General features: G+C 39.3%; 1 protein-coding gene across 1 annotated transcript in view; it reads left to right on the top strand.

Annotated features, from left to right (window-relative positions):
* Positions 1 to 22,761, top strand: part of LOC136861099 (obscurin-like) — a 428,235-nt gene that overhangs the window by 179,280 nt on the left and 226,194 nt on the right. The window lies entirely within an intron of this gene.

Genomic DNA, 22,761 nt, shown 5'->3' with positions numbered 1-22,761 from the left:
ACGAATAACCGCACCTAATAACTGGTGGCCGCAGATCACTTCTTGACAACAAACTCAAGGCGAAACAAACCGCCTCCCTGAAAATACTTCTTGGTAAATAATAGCATTTCAACTGATATCCTCTTATCACATTCCAAAGCTCAACTGGCTTATTAATTCACTGCCCTGTTACAATTCTTTAATTCAATATCAAGCCACTGTTCATCTTTTCAATTTCACATCCATGGACTTAGAATGTCCAGGTTCACATCCATCCGACTACATTGAATATCTCAGCGTATGTTTTCCTACAGTTTGAACTCAGACAAAAATCAAGTATTGATTTAATCGTATCCATAATGTTATTCTCATATTACAGAAAAACAAATACTTGACATAAAGGAAAAACATTTATCTAAAATGGGAGGACGTTTGTTCGTTGACCAGGCTTGTCACAAGTTGCGCATATAATTAATATAGCCATCTAAATATTCTTATCATACGAAATAACATTAAAACAAGAGTGCCTTCCTATCTTCATGATTATTATGCCGATAGTGCATTTTGAAGACACTGTCACCATGCATTACTCAATAGGCTTGAATATTCCAAAAAATAAAATATACATATTACGGTTTGAAATCATCAATAATACAAATCTACATTTATCCCACCTAATCTAAAGCAATCTCAGACTTACTGATATTTTTCCATTAAATCACATATATGCATTACATTAAAATTATTTTTCAGGCCCGAAATTTTAGCCCTTATAATAGAATTTCAGTTCCCATCTAGATGAATATACAAACAATATGAAGACCGCTCACAAGTTGTCCCTCTCTAATTCAAGAATACATACAATTTACATTACTAATCTAATGTGTGTGATATACATATTACATAACCGTCCATTTATTTAGATAAAAATTTATATTTTCTCTACTTATTATTATGTCTTGAAATCCATGGTTCGGGCCCAGTAAAAGCCCTTATCGTCGCTTAGCCTGTCATGGCGCTGACGAGGATCACATGTCTGAATCCACTTCTATTCCTGCTGAGCACGTTCATAATCCCAGGGACCTCTTCTTTACTGTAACAACTCTAATGGCGTTGAAATAAGTTGCGTCACTCACAACACAATTTTTTCAAAACTGTAACACAGTTCTCGTGGTCACGTTACTTAAATACTTTCAATACTATCACTTGGATAAGGTTTCTGATACCGCGTATTTGCAAAATGTACATTATCACTCCCAAATACAGGTAAGGTCAGAAAACCAGCGGACCGTCGGTCTGCCTTCCATCTTTCGCGTCAAGTGGATATTGTGTCAGCATGGCTGCTCCTTTTATAACATTACCGCTACACCCACAATAGACGCCGGTCAGTCCCCAATACATTTTTTTAAATTAGTGGTTCTACGTGTTGTATGACATCGGTAATGCGTTCAAACGTGTGATTCAGGCTCTTAAGTACTTTTGTCATGTGCGAAACACGCATCGATCGGCGGTTTATTCAAATTTATTATCGAAATGCCATTACGGTGATCTCCCGTGAGGACTCTGCGTACTCAGTTAGCGTGGGTACGCTACTAGTGGTTATATAATCAGATGGTAGCGTATTTTTCCACATGTTAACATTTTTTAAACAAGTCGAATTTTGGCATAGGTTTATGACATATGACATATAACATATAACATGCCGAGGTTTCCCTTACTAATTGTTATGCATATCTCGAAATCTTACCATACAAATCAAGCTTGCACGTTTCAGCCATTTTTAGTGGTCGGAGTTTTTAGTATTGATTTTCTTTCCTTGTCATTTTTCATAGGTCTCTCTCTATCTGGGGATTCCTCCAGCTATGACGGACTCGTGTTAACCAAGTTAGAGGCGTTGTGCAAACAGGTGCAACCTAATGCAACTTTCTGTAATATGGACAAGGGAGCTTAACAAAAATTTTCACTGCCTAAAATAATTATAAAGTAAATATGTACATGACCGATACGGTCACATTAGTATTTTGTGAATATGTCCCTGGATAATTATTTTAACATTCTGACTCAGTATAAACACAGCGATTTAATTATGTTTTCTTTTGGTATCCATTTAACGTCGTGGAATTCAGCTTTTCGGTGGCTATGGGACAGGAAAGTGTTGTGATTGGGAAGATAGTTGCTGTGGCCTTCTTAATACTCAGATAGAGAATTTTCCTGATGTCAGTATGGTATACTACGGAAAACCTCCTTTAGTGTTGCCAACGTAGTGTTCGAACCGCCATTTTCCGAACGCAAGCTTACAGTTACCTGACCTGGATACTCGAAATCTTTAGTATCTCGTGGCCAAAAATGTTCAAATCAATACAGCCCTCAGAACCACCCAGTACCTGCTTACAGACTCTCTCTCATTGGCGGGCCGATGACCTTAGATGTTAGGCCCCTTTAAAACACAAGAATATCTCTCATTGGTCACAAACATTAGACGCGTTAACACATGTACACACCTGAAGAGGTGGGGGGGGGGGGTGAAAACGAAGTACGAGGATATCTAGCATGAACGAAATACACGCGGAGGGGAAGGTACTTGCTTCCCCGCCTGCCCACACTTTCAATGGCTCGACAATCAAGGGAGAGGGGAATGAAGCAAGGAACGACACGGCTCTATCAAGGCGACAGACGTAATGTATATGTCAATTCATTGAGGGTCAAATTCCCCATTTTCTTCGTAGTTCTTGTGTGCGAAGTCTGGCTAAAATGTTAGCGGTCCCGACTATGAATTCATTATAAAATAGCAACACAATCAACCACTGTAGGAAAGAATAAACCGTATTTTCGTGATTACAGGCCCTGTTAAATACTACTACCACTACTAATAATAATCATAATGATAATTCTTATCCTCAAAAAACAAAGTAAAAATAACCTGGCATTACGGGGCAAGGGCGTTCGTAAAACCGTTCTTATGAAGATATTGTCAACAATTAAATGCCATATGTTGGGGTGGGACTACATCGTACAACTTCATCGCAATTAAACTGCTGTTAATTAATTGTTTTCGGCTCGCCTGATGCAGGTCTTTTGATTTGACACCCGTAGGCGACCTTCGCGTCGTGATGAGGATGAAATGATGATGCAGACGACACATACATCCAGCCCCCGTGCCAGTGAAATTAATCAATTAAGGTTAAAATTCCCGACCCTTTCCGGAATCGAACCCAGCACCCCTGTGACCAAAGGCCAGCAGGCTAATCATTTAGCCATGGAGCGGGACAGCAGAATGGAAAACTACGGAAAAGCATTCTCAGGACAGCCGATGGTTGTGGCGAGCCGTGGAGTCCAGCCCTGTCCCGTCTCCCGAACGCAGAGGCGTAGATCCACGGTAGAGCCGTGGCTACCCCTCCTCTGTTCGGTTGGCCGGTCAGAGTGCAGAACTGTTGGACCATGGACCAGCCATGGCCACTTATGGGGCGTGAGCCACTCTGCATCTACCGACCTAGAAAAACTCGTTACTCGAAAGTTTTAAACTTAATGAAATTATTTACTGCATGTGAGTGATACAGTGTGAAATAATATTTGGTGTAGGCGTATAAGCAATAGTTTCTAGTAGGCTAATCAATTTACTACCCAAGAAACTGTTAGAAACTCTGAAAAGCATAGAAATATTTCTACTGATATAAAGCTAATTATTCTACAAATACAGAGGCTCATTCATTGAAAGGTAATCTTCCTTGTCATTCTTGTGAGAGTAGCTTCAAATGGAGAATATACATTCCTTCTCTGTTTCTGACGTTAAGACGTCTTCTACTATTTGATGGGCAAAGGCGTTCTCATGCTTCCATCAGGTACGTTATTGAAATTCCTATCAGCATGGAACTATGCACTTTCTACTTATCACTTCGTCACCCGCTTTCTTCTTTTTATTCTTATCTTGCTATCCCACCTTTCCATGGCTACAGCTGCCGCCTTGCTTCTTCACCTCGTATCGCCCGGTAATATGCAATAGGAGGAATGCAGGCCTTGCCATCCACACGCTATATCCCTCCCAGACTCCTAACACAACTTAGGTGCTTTGCTCTGCATCAAAATGGAACACCACTCCATACAGTGAGATACGCCAGGAATATCCATACAGAACAATCTACCCTTTAACTGGAAATCAACACGAAACACATCCGTAAGAGTAAATAATATCCTTGAACAGAAACTATTTTTACTTTCCATATGCATAATTAGAGATAAATAAAATATTAAATGAATGAATAAATGTGGACATACATATATGTACATATCAATGAACAATGGAAAAAGAATATTTTAACGATGTACAAATTCTAGAAATTACCAAAAAATTGAAGAATCAATTGAGATCTCTTCGTTATGATAATAGATATTAAACAGAAATGTCACCAAACAAACATATCGCCGTTGCCGGGACAAAACCTCCTATGTGATAATATTTTTGGAGATATACTGACCCGCAGCACATACATTATGAAGAGCGAGAATGCGTTGACAATATTCACACAATATTGCACCTTAGATGACAGAACCTTACCGGCCAAAGTTCTAAGCTAAAATATTTCACATAGGAGGTTTTGTCCCGGCAGCGACGATATTTTAAGTCACAGATTAGACTCCCTCTGCTAGTGTCGCGATGAACACAGATAATCCTTCCCGGGCATGTAATCCATTGTGCAACCGTCAGATTAGACGCTAATGTGACACATCCAGTAGAAACTGACAACAGAAAAGTAACAGATCCAAACCGGGTATACCTAATAAATAACACCTCAAGAACCTTGAAGTTGTTGTACTTATGGTCAAAACCAAAGGTATGATTTTGCCCTTCTTTTTCAACTTCGCCTAAAGATAAAAGAGGGATGAACTTAAGTTGTAATAATTTTTCTGGTGAGATTTGTGTAATGATTCAGAATCATACTTCCAAATTTCAAGTTAAAGAAGGTAACTATCGTGGGAAAATGTATTATTTACATGCTAGACTCAGTGTGAAGATTATGCATGAGAAGTTCCTAAATGACCACCCCGAAGATGTGAATAAGGTTAAATACAGTTTCTACAGAAAGTACTTATTAGAAAACTTTCATTATACGTTTGACATACCACATGTAGACGTGTGCAGCAAATATGAATTTTTTAAATTAAAGATGTTAGATCTTAATCTGAGTGACAATGCCAAAAGGAATGTGACGTCAGAAATGATTATTCATCGTAGACGTGCCAAGAAGTTCTGCACTACATTGAAAGCAGCATCTCAAAATGATGAGTATGGTACTGCGGCCCTAGCCTTCAATTATATGCAAAGTCAATCTCTTCCACTAATTCCTGTAAAAGAAGTGTTTTACCTCCGCCAACCTTGTCAACATACTCTGTACCCACAACCTGAAAAATAATGCAGCAACATTTTATGCATACCATGAGGGACCTCAGATGATTCATCTGGACGAGGAGTGTACTTGGAAAATAGAGTGCCTTTTAAGGGATTTTCTTACAGATGTCAGAAGAAAGGGCAGGTAGTCATCAACCCATTGATTAATGGACTGTGTCAAAACACCGTCAGCTCTTTTAAAACAGATAGTTCTCCTTCTCTTCCTAGGAAAAAAGCATACCCTGAAGAAAATGTCTACATTAATAAAAACGAGATAGAGTACTTGAAGAAGCTGGAAATGTACACTCTTGGCTATGAATGGTTTTACAGCCAGATTTTCAATTGGCCAACTGACAAAGAACTCATTCGTGCGATTCCCTCAGATGCCGACGACGTATAAATCTAGAACAGTGTTATGGAACTCTTCTGATTTTCACATTACTATAGCAGACCTGCAGTGAGTGAAATATTTGTGCCCTTTTTCATATTCATGTGTATATAATTTTAAAAAGTGTACTTCAGTTTCTGAAAAAGTTGTTTCATGCAGGAACAAGACATGTGCAAATATTTTATTTTGTTTTTTAATTCCAATATGACCTATATCTTCCAAATGCTGAGTCATTATAATTAACAAATATCCATTTTAACATGTGCATTCTTTTCAGAAGAGAAAGTAATATAGGTGAAATAAAACACTATTTTTAATTTTTCTCAAAAAGACAAAAATGCTGCATGTGTGTTTTCTGAAATAACGGCCTACAAGACCAGAGATGTTCTCCTACACTCTTGAAGATTCTCAATAATTTTTTTCAGTAATGACCCTTATTTAGAAAAAAGTATTTAGAGTTACGCATCTTCTTGCTCGGTAACCTTCGTTTATTGGTCATTCAAAAAAACACTGAAGAGAATGGAAATTATAACACCCAGAAGGAGTGGTGCTACGTTGCTACAATTGAACATGCAGGACGAGTGTTCGATTGTGATTCGATGATTTCACTTTTAGGTTCCTCTGACCGCAAGCTTGGACAACAATCAATACAGGATATGCCCACCACGAGCTGCAATACATTGATGAATTCGTCGAGGCATGGTGTCAATAAGGCTCTGGATCGCTTCCTGATGAATTGTGGCCCATGCTTGCTGCACTACACGGGTCAGTTGTTCCGAGGTTGTGGGTGGCTGAGGACGGTTGGCCAGTTGTCGACACATCATGTCCCACACATACTCAATAGGACTGAGGTCCGGGGATCTGGCGGGCCATTCTAACATTGTGATGTCGTGGAGAGATTCTCTGCAGATGCGTGCAGTGTGAATCCGGACATTGTCCTGCTGAAACATCCCATTAGCAATGTTCGCCATCATAGGGACAACCACTGGATTGAGTACCCTATCAACATACTAACGAGCAGTCATAGTGCCCTCAACAAGCACTAATTGTGATTTCACATTAAAGCCAATAGCTCACCAGACCATAACGCTTGGTGTTGGCCCTGTGTGCCTCTCAACAATAAGATCTGGGCGGCCCCTCTCCCCGGTACGTCGGCGCACACGATTCCGGCGATCACTGCGGGCAAGACAGAAGCGCAGTTCCTCACTAAAGACGACCCTATGCCATTCGTCGACCCACGTCGATCTTTCTGGACACCAGACCAGCCTTACACGTCGCTGTTGTGGGGTAAATGGAACACCTTCTGCAGGGACACGGGTTCGTAAGCCAGCTGCACGCAGTCGATTACCAACTGTTTGTTGTGTAACGTGGTGTGCAACAGCTGCTCGAATTTGCGCTGCTGTTGCATGGGTTTCCATCCGGGCCATTTGAATGATGCGGCGATCCTCACTCACAGTTGTCTGTCGCGCTGGGCCAGTGCCAGGTCTACGAGTGTGGGTACCTTCATTTCACCACTGCTGCCATACACGTTGTATCGTAGATGCTTGTCGGCCAACACGTGCAGCGACAGTCCTTAGCGATAATCCAGCCTCACACAGCCCAATTATCTGACCCCTCTCAAAAGGCGACAGTTGTTGATAGCGTGCTCTTCTCTGTCGTCGAGGCATGTTTGACGGGAAACACTTCACTGCACAGACTGCAAGTCAACTACGTTACACCAGAGTCCGTATACTGGAGTTGATTCCTCCGCGACCAATCACGTGGGGAGACCTGTAGCAACAATCCAATGGGTCTGAAACTTTTATCGTTTACATACCTACATGCATCATTCCATATCTTGAAAATCAACACAAACGACCAATGCATGCATGGTGTTGCAATTTCCATTTTCTTAAGTGTATAACTTTCGAAGAAGGTGTACGCCAAACATCGAATTGTTGGCATGACGTCACTCAATATGTACACTGACTGACAAAAAAAATTATGGACCGAGAAGAAATGGTCGAATGTCAACGTAACTTCATACACGAACACACCATCGGTGGGTATGGAAATGTTTAGAGTTGTCATTTTCTGTGATAGGTAGAACGGCCACCAGAGTGCATTAGTGTTGTTCGTATCTAGTGTTGTTACCTGGCCTGATAGGGTATATAAGGGGCGGTAGTCATTGGTGGTATGTCAGGTTTTACATGTAGGCTCTTTCTGCCTATGTGGTTTTTCCCTGACCCTTCAATACCATACCTCAATACCACCTAACCAATACAAACTTTTGCCGTGGTAGCGAGTCTAAGTCGGAAACCAGCAGATACTCCTTGTATCACTTCCCACTCTCCCTGATATCTCTTTACTATTTAAATCTTATAGCATGTCGGAGGCAATGTAGATTGTGTTGATTGCCACGCCGGGGTAGCGAGCTACGGGGGCCCCCTGTAAAAAAAGAAAAAAAAGGTGGTATGCGGACTGGTCTAGTGTGTTCGCCCAGCTGTAGGAATGAATGTAAGCAAAGCAGAGCAGAGACGTGTGGTTCGTTTTCTGGTGGCTTAGGATTCTGGAGTACACGAAACTCGTTGTCGCATATCTGCTGCGTATGGCGAACACTGCATGCTCACGAGAAATATGCCCGAATGGCATAGGGAGATTCCGAGTAGGGCGCAAATCACTGCAAAGCGAAGATAGGACGGACCGATGGCCTTATCCCAGAACACCGACAAATCACGGAGGAAGAAAGACATTCGTGGACATAAGTTTTATTCGGACGAAGGAGTGCAAGTGTGAGTGCTGTTGTGGATCCCTTTCTACAAAACTGGAATTGATCGTCTCGTCTTTCAGTGGGATAAACGTATTAACGCTTCTGGCAATTACTTATCAATAAAACCATTCCATGGTCACGTTGTAGCTGGTGTTCGATTTTCATTTGACTGACCCTTATAATTTGATGATGTTCTCTCAAAAACGAAATATGTCATTCTAATTTAATTAGTTTTTGCAGGTATAATTCTGTTACCATATGTTTTTTTTTCAGGTAGTTTATGCACTTATATATTGAAAATTAGTTTCGGCAAACTGAAGAACCTAACAGTTATTAAAATAAGAAAACGAATAAATATCGCACATGCAAATATTTTGCTAATGAGAAGGAAGCTGCTCAAGTAAATTTAAAAACAACATTGGAAAATGTGTTAGTAAATCTCCATAATCCCACTGGGGAAAGCGAAAGAAACTGTGGAAATAATAATAATAATGGCATGTGGCCTCCGGAAGGGCCTGCCGTAGGTATTTGATTTGATACCCGCAGGTGACCTGCGCGTCGTGATGAGGATGAAATGTTGGTGAAGACGACACATAAGTCCAGTCCCCGCGGCTGCGAAATTAAATAATTATGGTTACAATTCCAGACCCTGCCGGGAATCGAATCCGGAACCACTGTGACCAAAGGCCAGAACGCTAACCATTTAGCCATGGAGCCGGACACTGTCGTAATGAGTCTCTCACGCTTTGCAGGGAATGTGACATTATTACTGATAATATGGCTTTAGCTTACAGATTGGATGCCTGGTAGAGGAATATATTTAACTAATAGAACAATGTTATATATGCATTTAACGCCTTTACAATAGCTTCCGAGATCAAGGGACTCCAAAGTGCTCGTACTTTAGCGTATAAGTTTCAACTGCACAACAGACAGGATCTTACACTCAAATATCACCGACCTCCAGTCGGAGTTGAAAAACAACATTGGAAAATGTGTTAGTAAATCTCCATAATCCCACTGGGGAAAGCGAAAGAAACTGTGGAAATAATAATAATAATAATGGCATGTGGCCTCCGGCACGTGAGCATGTGGCAGCATTTCTCGTGAGTATAGGAACACAATGACTAACCATCGTCACCGACGAAGTCGACGATGGTAGATATTACAGGTAACACTGATTACACTTTCTTCAATTTATAAATTGGAGAATATTAAAAAGTTAGCAAATAGTACGTCGAACGGGCTTCACAATATGGCATAGCAACCGAGAAGAAGAGCCATGACAAGAAGTAGTATTAAATAAATCAATTAACAGCACACATCACTGATGACTAAATAAAAGATATTTTAATTACGATTTTAATGGATATAGCAGACTGCAGATGAACAACTGTGGGTTTACTGGTCTTATTATCATATCACTCACAATACTTCAGCTTTACCTCGATATGTTTAAAATAATACATTTCGCCCCTTAAGGAACAAATATCGCGTATCTGACAATGCTCTCCTTGTCCAATATTTTCCTTAAGTCTGGTCACGCCCTCCGGCAACATATTGATCTGCAGTCTATCAGAACAATTTTCGTTGAGTTAATTTTCCTATGCGCTTCTGTGAAGAAAAATGAGCCTTAAATACATCATACACTAGTAGGGGATTATGTCATGCAAACATACATTCCTACAATACGGCAACGGTAAATGATGAATCGAATTATTACAGTAAATGAACATTGTTTCTAAGTTTACAGTGTGCTGTGTGAAGTGACTGAGAATACAATGACCATGGCAATGGAATCTCTATTTTATACCAAATCTGAACCGGGATAGGGATCATCGCTACCTTGGTGTAAAGGAACGTATTTATCAGATGACGAGAACTAGCCAGCTTGGTTCAGAAATTCATGAACATCACAACCTTCAAATAGCCTATTTCACATCTTCGAAACAAACCTGAGCGGGGTGTTACTGATATAAATGCAGTTGGAGAAAATACACTGACTGACAGAGCAAATGCAACACCAAGAAGGAGTGGCTCGAAAGTGAATGTTGGGGAAAAAACAGAGACGGCACGGACGAATAATTGATGTTTATTTCAAACCGATATGCAGGTTACACAATGCGCACGGCATCGACTCAGTAGGATGTAGGACCACCGCGAGCGGCGATGCACGCAGAAACACGTCGAGGTACAGAGTCAATAAGAGTGCGGATGGTGTCCTGAGGGATGGTTCTCCATTCTCTGTCAACCATTTGCCACAGTTGGTCGTCCGTACGAGGCTGGGACAGAGTTTGCAAACGACGTCCAATGAGATCCCAAACGTGTTCGATTGGTGAGAGATCCGGAGAGTACGCTGGCCACGGAAGCATCTGTACACCTCGTAGAGCCTGTTGGGAGATGCGAGCAGTGTGTGGGCGGGCATTATCCTGCTGAAACAGAGGATTGGGCAGCCCCTGAAGGTACGGGAGTGCCACCGGTACAGCACCAGCATTTGCTTGGTGTGAAAATGGGAAACCACGGAAAACCATCTTCAGGGATGCCGATAGTGGGATTCGAACCTTCTATCTCCCGGATGCAAGCTAACAGGATATTTTAAAACACATTCCTTGCAGTCTTCGCAAAAAGCATCGAGCAGAAGCCAGTACAGAAATCGAACAATCGTGCAGGGCCGTAGTCACCTTATTGATATACAGGGTAGTGAATGATGTGGAGAGAGAAGAATGTGAGGAAATTGTGACACAGCTATTACATTCACAAGTGTCTAACGACGTGCGCTTGCCAGACAAACACACCTTTCGCACTGTGAGTGACGAAATGTTTTTTACCAGCAAAGTGCAGGTTGATAGAGATCATACAATTAAAATCTCCCTGGACACTCTCACGAAAGCAAATCGGATCAAAACTAGGCGACATAACTTTGAAACTTTAGCTCTCGCATTTGTAAATGAATCTCCAATTCGGGGAGCTGCTTTGAACATTCTTACGGAAGTGAAATGCAAAGCGAAGCAATAGAATGCTATGGAAGTTCATATGTTGTTCGTATTATTCGATGAGGTTGCAAATTCGTTAACACGCAACACATAGACGATGTCATCCACGTGTGGAAAAAGTTCTGTTGGCAATTTCTGTAATATATTGTATATTTTGATTCTTTGAATACACCTTTCTACGTGAATTCTAACGCTCGCAATATTGTAAGTACTCTCAACTTCCTCATCTGTTAATCTCCCGTCATGTAAGAACGGTGGTGTCACGATTATGATACCGCGGCCAGATAAGTTAGTTCTGATGCCTAAATCTTTTATCAGCCATGACCTCATCGCCAGGTTTAAGGAAAGTAAACCACTGACGGTTGTTATGAATGAATTGCTAGCTCTTCCACCGTAACATTTAGATTTAAAGCGATCATACGATTGGGCGTGATTGCAATTAAGACTTTTGCAGTGAATCAACCCTCGTATTCAGAATAGAAATACAATCTCTTGATCTACTTCGAGAGGCTGTTCAACTCTAAATTCCGTGCAGTCAATAATGACTCGACAATTATCGTAATTTCTTTTAAATGCTGGAGACATTGTTTCTTGAACACTTTCCTTACTAATCCAGAATATGAAATGTTTCGTAAGCAGTGCAAGTTGCATAAGCACGGTCGTAAAAATACGTAAAATTTTTGTCTTGTGAACACTCTCAAAGCAGAATAGGACAGTCCGATTTTCATTTTCATTAGGAAAATGAATAATCTGGTTTCTTTACATAATTTCGAAACATTACAGTTCGGTAATAAGGCAAGGCAAAGACTTTGAAGTTCACACCTGTTAAATCATGCATTTGTGTAGCCTTGGAAACCTGGACCCTTGATGTCTGCATGGTCGTCTTCCGTTTCACACATTTTAACATGTTTCGTAATGTCCTCTCTCAGACCGAAATTAAGTGTAATACATGCTTTTGTATTTACGTTTGTTTCATGTTTTGAACAAGAAAACATGAAGTCTGAATCATGAAATTCAGATGCATCTGTTCCCACGGATGCATCCTTGGTTATGTTACTTGGGCAAACTATACTTGAAAATTTTCCGTCTGATTCTTCCTTTTATAATCACTTGGGTTGTCAGTGAAAGCGCTGTAAGCTGGATACCGGCGACACATTCCTCTTCTTGGATTCATCCGGAAATATTTTCGGAACATACGCTGGACTTAGTCGGTGACCAGATATTTTGTTTCCGATGAAATGTGCACTTGCACTACATATTCTTGAGTAAGTAGTAGGTTGCCAAAGTGATCCATCAGTACTAAAAATTAAATTAAATCGAATCAACTGAACTTATTGCAAACATGTGCAGTAAGTATGTGTAAGCCTACTTACTTTGTTCGGTTAACTCATTGTATTATCCATCGCCTCCTTCGGCCCACATCTATCGCTCGTTTTGGAAAACAATAAATTTGTACTTCACTTCCCGTATTTGCGTAAGTATTCGATCATCTAACAACACAACAATTGCATTTACTTGATCTCCTTTTCTCTGCCATTATCATCTGAGTGACTACACGCTCAGCCATAACAGAACAGCTACTGCGAGTCTGGAGTCTGCCTCACGTGTTGTTCTCCGCCCGGCCGCTAGAGCGTCGCGCACGCTGCCTATAGTGACAGAATTAATTTCCCTCGCCACTTTAGGTAGTAAAGACGAGTGTTCGACTTAAAGAAAGAACTCACAAAGAACTCATATTTTCAGAGAGATACTTGACAAAACTATTAAAGCACGCAAATAACTCTGTTGTTATTCCTCGATCAGTAAACATACGTGGAAAAATTGACTTCTTTTGTCTTTGCCCCTGTAATATTGCTACATCACTGTATATGTTTAACAAATAATATGTAGCCTAGTACACACAAAGGCTATTCCTAAACATAAATACCGAGTAACCAGAAATGCTGTTTAGTCCCTTTCTCATTATGTCTCTACATACCAGCAAGCTAACTAAAAAAGCAGAAAAACAAATAAACATCTAGGCAGGCAGGCAGACAGTCAGACAGAAAAAATGGACTGAAATAACTTTTGATCTTTGTATACCTAGTCCGAGATAACAACGGAAGTACGCGGGAAACATTTGAAGTTTGTAAACAAAAATATGAGAGAAATAATGCAAAATATTAAATCACATATTTTAAATTCTATAAATTAAGTTATATTACAAACTAGCATACGTACCCGTTCTTCGCACGGGAATTGGTACTAGATTTCACGATTTGTGCGAAGTTACATCCCTGTATTCAAACGTGTAATGCGTCATGTTAAATTTATATTCTTCTACAAAAGCAAGTGTTAGTAGTCTGACATGAAGTACGATAAAAGTGAACAAAGTGGAGACAAAATGAGGATGATCACAAAGTTTATTCAACAGTACAGTTACTGGTCTGAAGTTTTGCGTAAGTCTCCATACTTCTCTTACATATTGTTGTTTATCTGAAACCGGAAGTGGCACTATGGCCGAAGACTCGTGAAACCAATCGTTTACGATAACCTCTCTTATTACCTGTTCTATCGAAAAGAGAAAAATGGCTCTTTACTTAAACCCTGTAACCCACCTTTAAATGACGTAACAGCAGGTTGATTTCCATTAAGTTTGGTTTATGTTTTGTGGGAATGCAAAATCACGGTTTGTGTTTCGTATAAATCCCCAATAAATTCAGGGATTTAGAAATGGCATTTGTCCTAAAACCTGCCCAAGGGCAGGTGGATTCTAATTCATACGAAATTTGGTAACTATATCCTGTAGTTTTCAAGTTATAAGAACATCAGAAAAGCAACCGGACAAACTAACAGACACCAAAGCTTAAAAAAATACGCAGATGATCATTATTACACCTGAAACGGGTAAGTGAACGAAAATTTCAGCAAAATAGTCAATGTACAGACACATGGGTCGTTACAATTTTATTAATATAAATAAGGAATCTGCTCCACGTACTACACCTTTTGGGCTATGTCCAATGGACTATGTCCGTTAATGATGTCTCCCTATTTTAATCATCCCATCGAAATAGTGCACATGAGGAAAAATGTTTAGAAATGGATTTCTATCGAGATTGTTCGATTTCCATCCACGTTGGTCCGGTATATTTTGTGGAAAAGTAAAATCACTCTTTCGGTTTCCTATAAACCCCCAGTCCACTCCGGGAATTTGAAACCTTAAAACGTACCCTTGGACTGGGGGATGGTAAATATGGAGTTTGATTGGAATATTTCCAGCGGTTTTGCAGTTATGAGAAATAAGCTTTACACGCACCCGTTTTTAGGCAGTCCGCTTTAACTTGGACTGAAAAACGGTTTGTTAATGATATCTCCCTTATTAATCCTCGTATCGAAATGATGAATATGAGAAAAAAGTTTTAGTAATTGATTTCAATTAAAGCAGGCAGATTTCCATTAAGTTTGCTTGTGTTCATTTTGTGGGAGTGCGAAATCACGGTTTCGGTTTCGTATAAATCCCCAGTCAGTTCAGAGAATTTAGGAACGGTATTGGCCCTAAGACCTACCCAAGTTCATGTGGATTCTAAACATGAAGTTTTGTAGAAATATACCCTATCCAGTAGTTTCCAAGTTATAAGAACTCAGGTGAACAAACAAACAGACATAGGCTAAATAGGCACCAAAGGCAAAATATATGCAGATGGTCATTATTACACCTGAAATGGGTAATTAAACGAAAATTTCGCCAAAATAATCAATGTACAGACACACGGTTGTCACGATTTTACTTATATATAAAATGATAAATAAGCAACCTTTTTAAACAATCGATTCCTTAACATATCCGAGGTACTGCAACATAGATTTTGGCAACTTTCCGAAGGAGTTGATCACCGACTGTTGTTTAGGGGAAGGGAGGAAAGGAAGTGGTGTCTACTACAAGTGAACTTCTGGTTGAGTATGACTGATCAGCCGTCTCATGGGACCACTGACTTTGTGCCAAACCCCAGATATTGATAAGAAGCAAGTTGTGTTTTAAATAATAATAATAATAATAATAATAATAATAATAATAATAATAATAATAATAATAATAATAATCAAGAACGGAAATTCCTGAGAAGAATAATAGGGCCAAGGATCCTACCAGATGGAAGGCGATGGTACAAACCCAACAATGAGCTCTACCAGCATCAAGAAAACCTCATAGATGCCATCAGGAGAAAACCTCTGACTTTCTATGGACACCTATACAGAATGGATCCTAATAGATTATCCCATAAGATCTTCAAGGTTGCTAACAAAGGCAAAGCTACTGGATTCCCCTGGACCAAACAAGTGGACAAAGATCTTGCAGAGCTTAATATTAATCAAGCTGCCATTACTGACAGAAATGCATACCGTTTAATGGTCAAAACTAAACCTTTCCTAACATCCCTTGCATCAGCTAGCCACAAAGGTGCCGGGAATTGGTCAGAGGAGCGCAGGAAAGAATTCAACGAGAAAATGAAGGAATACCGGGCCAACAGGAAGGCTCAAGAGGCCACTAAGAACACAATCCAGTATGCTAAAAGGGGCAGACGAAGACAAAAACACAGCTAGAACACAAGCACCGTGGTCCACAGATGGCCTAAACGCAAAGAAATAATAATGATAATAATAATAATAATAATAATAATAATAATAACTCTAATTCGCATCCTGGCTGATGGAAGTGGGATTGCAGAAATGTCAAGTCTAATCTCAGCGTTTCGGATTCCACAAAGAAGCAGAGTTAGCCAGCCACATGAAACTGAAAATATACATGCATTTAATAATAATAATAATAATAATAATAATAATAATAATAATAATAATAATAATAATAATAATAATAATAATAATAATAATATCAGGAAACTTTCATGGACCGAGATTGCTCCCAGATGGAACGTACAGACTTAAATCGAACTCTGAGCTGTATCGACAGTTAGAATTAGCAAATACCAGCATGCGACGTAGGAGGCTTTAAGTTCTACGGACACCTACAACGAATGGACAGCAACAGGCTTACCAAGAAGATCTTCTATTTGATTAAAAGCTACAAGACTGAAAGCTTGTGGCTTATTGAATTTCAGACATTGATATAGAAGATCCTTCCAAATTTTGTGCTATGGTACAGTCTTGGACACCACCACCTAGAGTCCCTAGAAGTCGGAAACCCCTTCCACAGGAGAGAAAGGAGAAATTATCAGCAGGGCTCAAGAGATATTGGGAACGAAGAAAAGCATCCAGGAAGAACTAGTCATCAGTGCTCCTTAAAGGGCTTTAATAATAATAATAATAATAATAATAATAATAATAATAATAATAATAATAATAATAATAATAATAATAATAATAATAATAATAATAATAATAATAATGAAACTGGCAATGTTCCCGTGCTTAGCTTCGGTATTCCACATTGTATTCGGATTTCAACGTTAATTGCTGTACACTCAGTGAGTAAGATTATATTGAATTGCATGTCTCTTAGCGTTATCCGAGAACCACCACTTGGAGGACTCCATACGTTGTTTGCGATGTAAGGTGTGCGTTTGGAAGTTTTGATGAAAATGGCAGTTCGCGTTTCCCACCGTAATTCACAATCGAGTTCGGGAGTTTCTACTACAACGGCAGGCTCACTTGCCTGCTGCCATTCACAATCGAGTTTTCTTTACAAATTTTTCCTGATGCCAGTCAGAATCGAGTTGGAGTGTTTTGATTGTAGTCGAAAAATGCAGCTCTATCTAAAGCTAAAAACGAAGTGGATGTTTGCATAAATGAGTTCTCCCACACTAAATTGTGATGAAATGAGTTACGGATTTAAGAAGGCAGTACTAGAGGAGAAATTTAGGCGCTTGTATTCTTTGATAAGAAAATCATTTACGGTGTTATTACTTAAGCCCAAGGAGGCAAGGCAGTGGCAAGAAATTAAAGCAGAAAAGAAAAGGAGAACAAAAATACAGTAACAGTTTTTAGCAAATCCCACAAATCACCTAACGGTTTTAAATAATGGGCTACACTTCGTGTAATGTTGAAATATTAACAACCACCCTTAGAGCTATTCTAAGACGATTGTAACCTCCAACGGTATTCCGCAAATATCCCACATAATGGCAGCTTGACGTCTCCCTTGCTTTGTACCCAAGGGATTTTCTGCGTCATTTGAAGAGTAAGTGAAATTATCTAAATAACAACATATATTTAAAATGAACAGAAGTTTCACATACGGTCTTCGGATTATACAGAAAATCAATAGTATAAGAGAAAATTGAAATGGACCTGTTCCTGTTTTCGTATTAACCCCAAGTCAATTCAGTGGTTTTTAAATTATATCGTCGCTGCCGGGACAAAACCTCCTATGTGAAAAAATTTAGCTTCGAACTTTGGCCGGTGAGGTTCTGTCTTAAAAGGTGCAATATTGTGTGCATATGGTCAAGGCATTCTCGCTCTTAATAATGTATGTGCTGCGGGTCAGTATATCTTCAAAAAATATTATCACATAGGAGGTTTAGTCCCGGCAACGACGATATGCATATCTAAACCTGTTCCTGTATAAGTATACTCTAAATTTGAAGTTTGGTCGAGATCTATCCAGCCGTTCCGTCGTGATGGTGGAACAGCCGGACGCACACACAGACACGAAAGCTAAAAACCAAAGATACGGTCCTGAGTTGACGTAAAACTGACAAATATCTGAAACCTTGACTAAAAGAACGAAATTACAGACCGCGGACCCACTACAACTTTATTTAAATAATAATAATAATAATAATAATAATAATTTATAATAATAATAATAATAATAATAATAATAATAATAATAATAATAATAATAATAATAATAATAAACGCCGGGCTGAGTGGCTCAGACAGTTAAGGCACTGGCCTTCTAACCCCAACTTGGCAGATTCGATCCTGGCTCAGTCCGGTGGTATTTGAAGGTGCTCAAATACGACAGCCTCGTGTCGGTAGATATACAGGCATGTTAAAGAACTCCTGTGGGACTAAATTCCGGCACCTCGGCGTCTCCGAAGACCGTAAAAGTAGTTAGTGGGACGTAAATCAAGTAACATTATTATTATTATTATTATTATTATTATTATTATTATTATTATTATTATTATTATTATTATTATTATTATTATAATTATTAATAATAATAATAATAATAATAATAATAATAATAATAATAATAATAATAATAATAATAATAATAATAATAATAATAATAATAATAATATTTGTAGCGGGGGTACACATTCTCCGTTCTGTTAATCTGCGCGCATTCTATAAGGCCATCTGTGTCATGAAACTGAAACTAGTGTAATACAACATACTTGAACTTTCAACCATTAGATGTCCCTACCATCGGCCTATGTGCACCCTCTGGCGGGATTAAGGATAATTAATTCTTAAAGGAAAGTTAATTTTTACGGATAGCGCACCGTAAGTTTTTCTAGATTGTTTTTTTCATGTATCGAAGTTGTCAACACTCCTACTGCTTCCTTCTTCCTTAGTTATTAACCGATCAGGAATTCTGTGAATATTCTCTATAGCCAAAATAAAATTGAGGGTGTGTACAGACATACAGCCTATCAGTAAAAAATTCCGGAAATTTCCCCTCAGAAATGCTACAAAAACTGGGCGATTTAAGGCCGTATTGTCATCTTCATCGCTCCGGTCTTGTGAGCGTGGCGTGTTATTCGCAGACAGGGGCTGCAGGGCGACGTTCGGAAGGCCCAACTATTCAAGGTAACATGTGAGAGCTCCACGCAGGTAGCTTGAGAGGAAGGTATAAAACTTCTTTAATTTTATGTATAGTCTAATTTAAGGTTTTAAATGTACATTTTCGGCAAGTCTGAGGACTCTGAAAAACACGTAAATTAAAGGTACAAAGAATGATCACCCCCTGTTGATTCCCATTATACTTGGTATGGGGTGACTAAAATTTTTCAAAAACTCCAAATTATTAACACTCTTTTGGCATTTAATATTTCTCGTCTTTTATTTACAAGTGGCGTTACGTCGCACCTACACAGATAGGTCTTATGGCGACGATGGGACAGGAAAGGGCTAGAAGTGGGAAGGAAACAGCCATGACCATATTTAAGGTACAGCCCCAGCACCTGCCTGGTGTGAAAATGGGAAACTACGGGAAACAATTTTCAGGGCTGCCGACAACGGGGTTGGAACCCACTATCTCCCGAATACTGGATAGTGGCCACACTTAAGCGACTGCAGCTATCGAGCACTGTATATTTCTCGTTTAGTCACCCCTCCGTAGTATAGGCTTAGCCTTTGTAACTTCGGGCCATTAGTCCATTTAGGGTTTTAAGTGTGTTTCCTAAAAGGAGTCCAAGTGTTTCGCCTCCTAGCCGTTTGTTAATGGCTGATCGAGTTAAACCTTTTATTTTTACATTAAGACCATTTAGAATGGGCACTCATTGCCCCTATTTATTTGATAATCGTTTATAGACGAGTGCTCAACTGTTGAGCAGAAATGATGTAAACACATTATTTGAAGTGTATCAGCTATAATTTTTATCAAACTAGTGCCTCTGAGAGACCGGATTATATTCAGTATTGGAGCTATAAACTCCTCGTCGATGATAGTGAGTAGAACAAACATGCTATTATAAAATATTGTTGTTGTTCTGAGTGATTATGCTCATCCCTTGTATATATTATCTTGTTGATAATTCTCTCTAGTTATTGTACCTGACTTTTTGGACTTATAGTTCGCTGTTGTTATCAGAGATGACGAGCTCATTTGTTATTCTAATTAACAGTTATTTGTTACAAATCTTATATCAATCACATTTTAAAATTTAAACAAAAAAGAAGGAAAGAAATAAAATTTCAATATTTATTGTTTTAACTTATGCTCTAGTCATTTCCTTGACAGCCCATTCACATCGGCACCTTCTTATACCTCTCTGTTACACGATACTTCCGTAATAATAATAATGATAATAATAATATTAATAATAATAATAATAATAATAATAATAATAATAATAATAATAATAATAATAATAATATTAATAATAATCCTGGGTCATATTGTTATGTATTCACAACACACACCCCTCTAATAGCAAGGTATTAGGCTATTAGTCGTGTTTTACAATTCGTTGCCAACAAACAAATATAATATCCTATGACTGAAGTTTGAACATCGTGTGAAATATGAACTTCATTATTACAAGTACTGTATTCAGGAATTACGATAAATGACGAAATTTCCGGCGATAACGCTATAACTTAACAATAGTTACAATAGCAAATAGACACAGATAACATTGGTGGAGACGCTGATATGGAACTCGAACGTGATTTCAATTAGTGATAAGGATGATTGGATTAGTGTGGATAGCGGGAAGGAAATTAATGGAAATGCCTTGTGTTGTTTACGATATAATTTTGTAAAACAAGAGATACAGAAAGAGGAGCTGTGATACTAAATAGCATTTACCACATTTAGCGCCATTCAACATGAATTGTGTCCGGCAGCATGGCTAAAATGTTAGCGTGCTAGCCTTTGGTCCAGTGGGTCCCAAGTTCGATTCCCGGCCGGCCGGGGATTTTAACCTTAATTGTTAATTCCAATGGCTCGGGGGCTGCGTGTGTGTGGCGATTTCAGCATTAGAAATCATCCTGGGTAGGGCCCCCACCTTCACAGACATGCAGATCGCATAATAGGCCATCTACGAGAAAAATAACCGCACCAGGCCTCTCCAGAGGCCATACGCCATAGAAGAACACGGCTAGTAACAACTAGGAACCCGCAACATCTAAGATTCGAATGCTGTAAGTGGAACAGTGTGCTGTTGGTGGAAGTGAAGATTATTTTAAAGGATCAGTTGTATGATTGACAAGCAAGGTACCCGTGCTTCGCTACGGTATTATACTGAAATTTATTATTGAATGCTTAACGTTTTATATATAATCCGCCAATTTTTTACATGGATAAAATTCATGCGGAGATCCGGCATTGTGTCGTCTTGGGTGCCTTGGCGGTACTGATCCCGAGGCCGGACTTCATTCGTAGTCATTACCCAGGACCATTTCCTGTGCGGTCCGCACATTTTGACGACGGTCCAGAACATTATTGTTATTATTATTAGGGTGGGTGATATTAGTTGAATTTAGGTAATTAATATTATTATCATTACTGTTATTATTGATGATCTGGACCCCGCAGCAAGATGTAAGACGACTACTTGGCGGTAAATTACCTGCTGCCGTTGTCATTGCTGACGATGAGACCAGCACCATTGTCGCGCGTAGGCAAGTGCGCGGGACTTCTGGCAATACGAATTATATACTTCCGTTCATTATTGACCTTATTATAGAGGTGAACAATTGCATGGTCAATTTAATTTATATCGTTTATTTCAAATGTGTTTAAATGTTTATTTATATGCCAAGAGAATCTACTTTAATCTAACTGTGAGTTCTCTACTGGAAATGATGGCGGGATACGAGGTCCAGAGAGACGAATTGTCGGCACTGTTATATGAACACGCAGAGATTTTTTGAGTGAAACCCAGTAAAACACATGTGTGTGAACATTCTTTTTCATGCTGGATGACAGTCCTTTCAGCGGGCCATGGTATGCCCTACCATACAAATATGCCAAGGCAGTTGACGATCAGATACAAGAGATGTTAGCTGATGGGAAAATTGAAGTGTCAAATGGCTCTTATTTAAATCCTTTAATTATTGTGCCTAAGAGTGAAGGAAGTTTTGCACTGATTATCGATGCTAGAGAGATGAATACCATATGTGTGCTGACCAGACGATTGAAGAGTTGATTCAGGGTTTTCAGGGTAAAAAATGGTTTTCATCTGTTCATTTAAGAAGTAGCTTTAGGCAGATACCTTTGAGAGTAGAAGGCAGGCCTTTTATAGCATTTAGTCATAAGTACAGTTTGTATACTTTTCCGCGCGTTCCATACGGAACTAAGACGAGTTCAGAAGCTTTAATTAGAGCACTAAATACAGCATTTGGATTTGGTCGCACAACATTAGAAGTATGCGTAAGTATATTACTAATCAGGTGGATTTTCCGTAGATATGAGGTGTGGGTCAGTAGGCTAGGCTACTCTTATCTCTTACAAAACTCACATGTCGTGGAGAGCAGTGACCGCCCTCTGGAAGGTGGACATTCCGATATTGGTTTTGTCGGCACGACGATGAGTGTGTATACAGCAGGCACGAATTCATTAACCAAGGCTACGTCTGTTTTCTTTATGTAATGC

This window comes from Anabrus simplex, chromosome 1 (genome assembly GCF_040414725.1).
Source record: "Anabrus simplex isolate iqAnaSimp1 chromosome 1, ASM4041472v1, whole genome shotgun sequence".
Lineage (NCBI taxonomy): Eukaryota > Metazoa > Arthropoda > Insecta > Orthoptera > Tettigoniidae > Anabrus > Anabrus simplex.
Note: the sequence above shows the minus strand (reverse complement) of the source record. Positions and strands in the feature narration are given on the sequence as shown.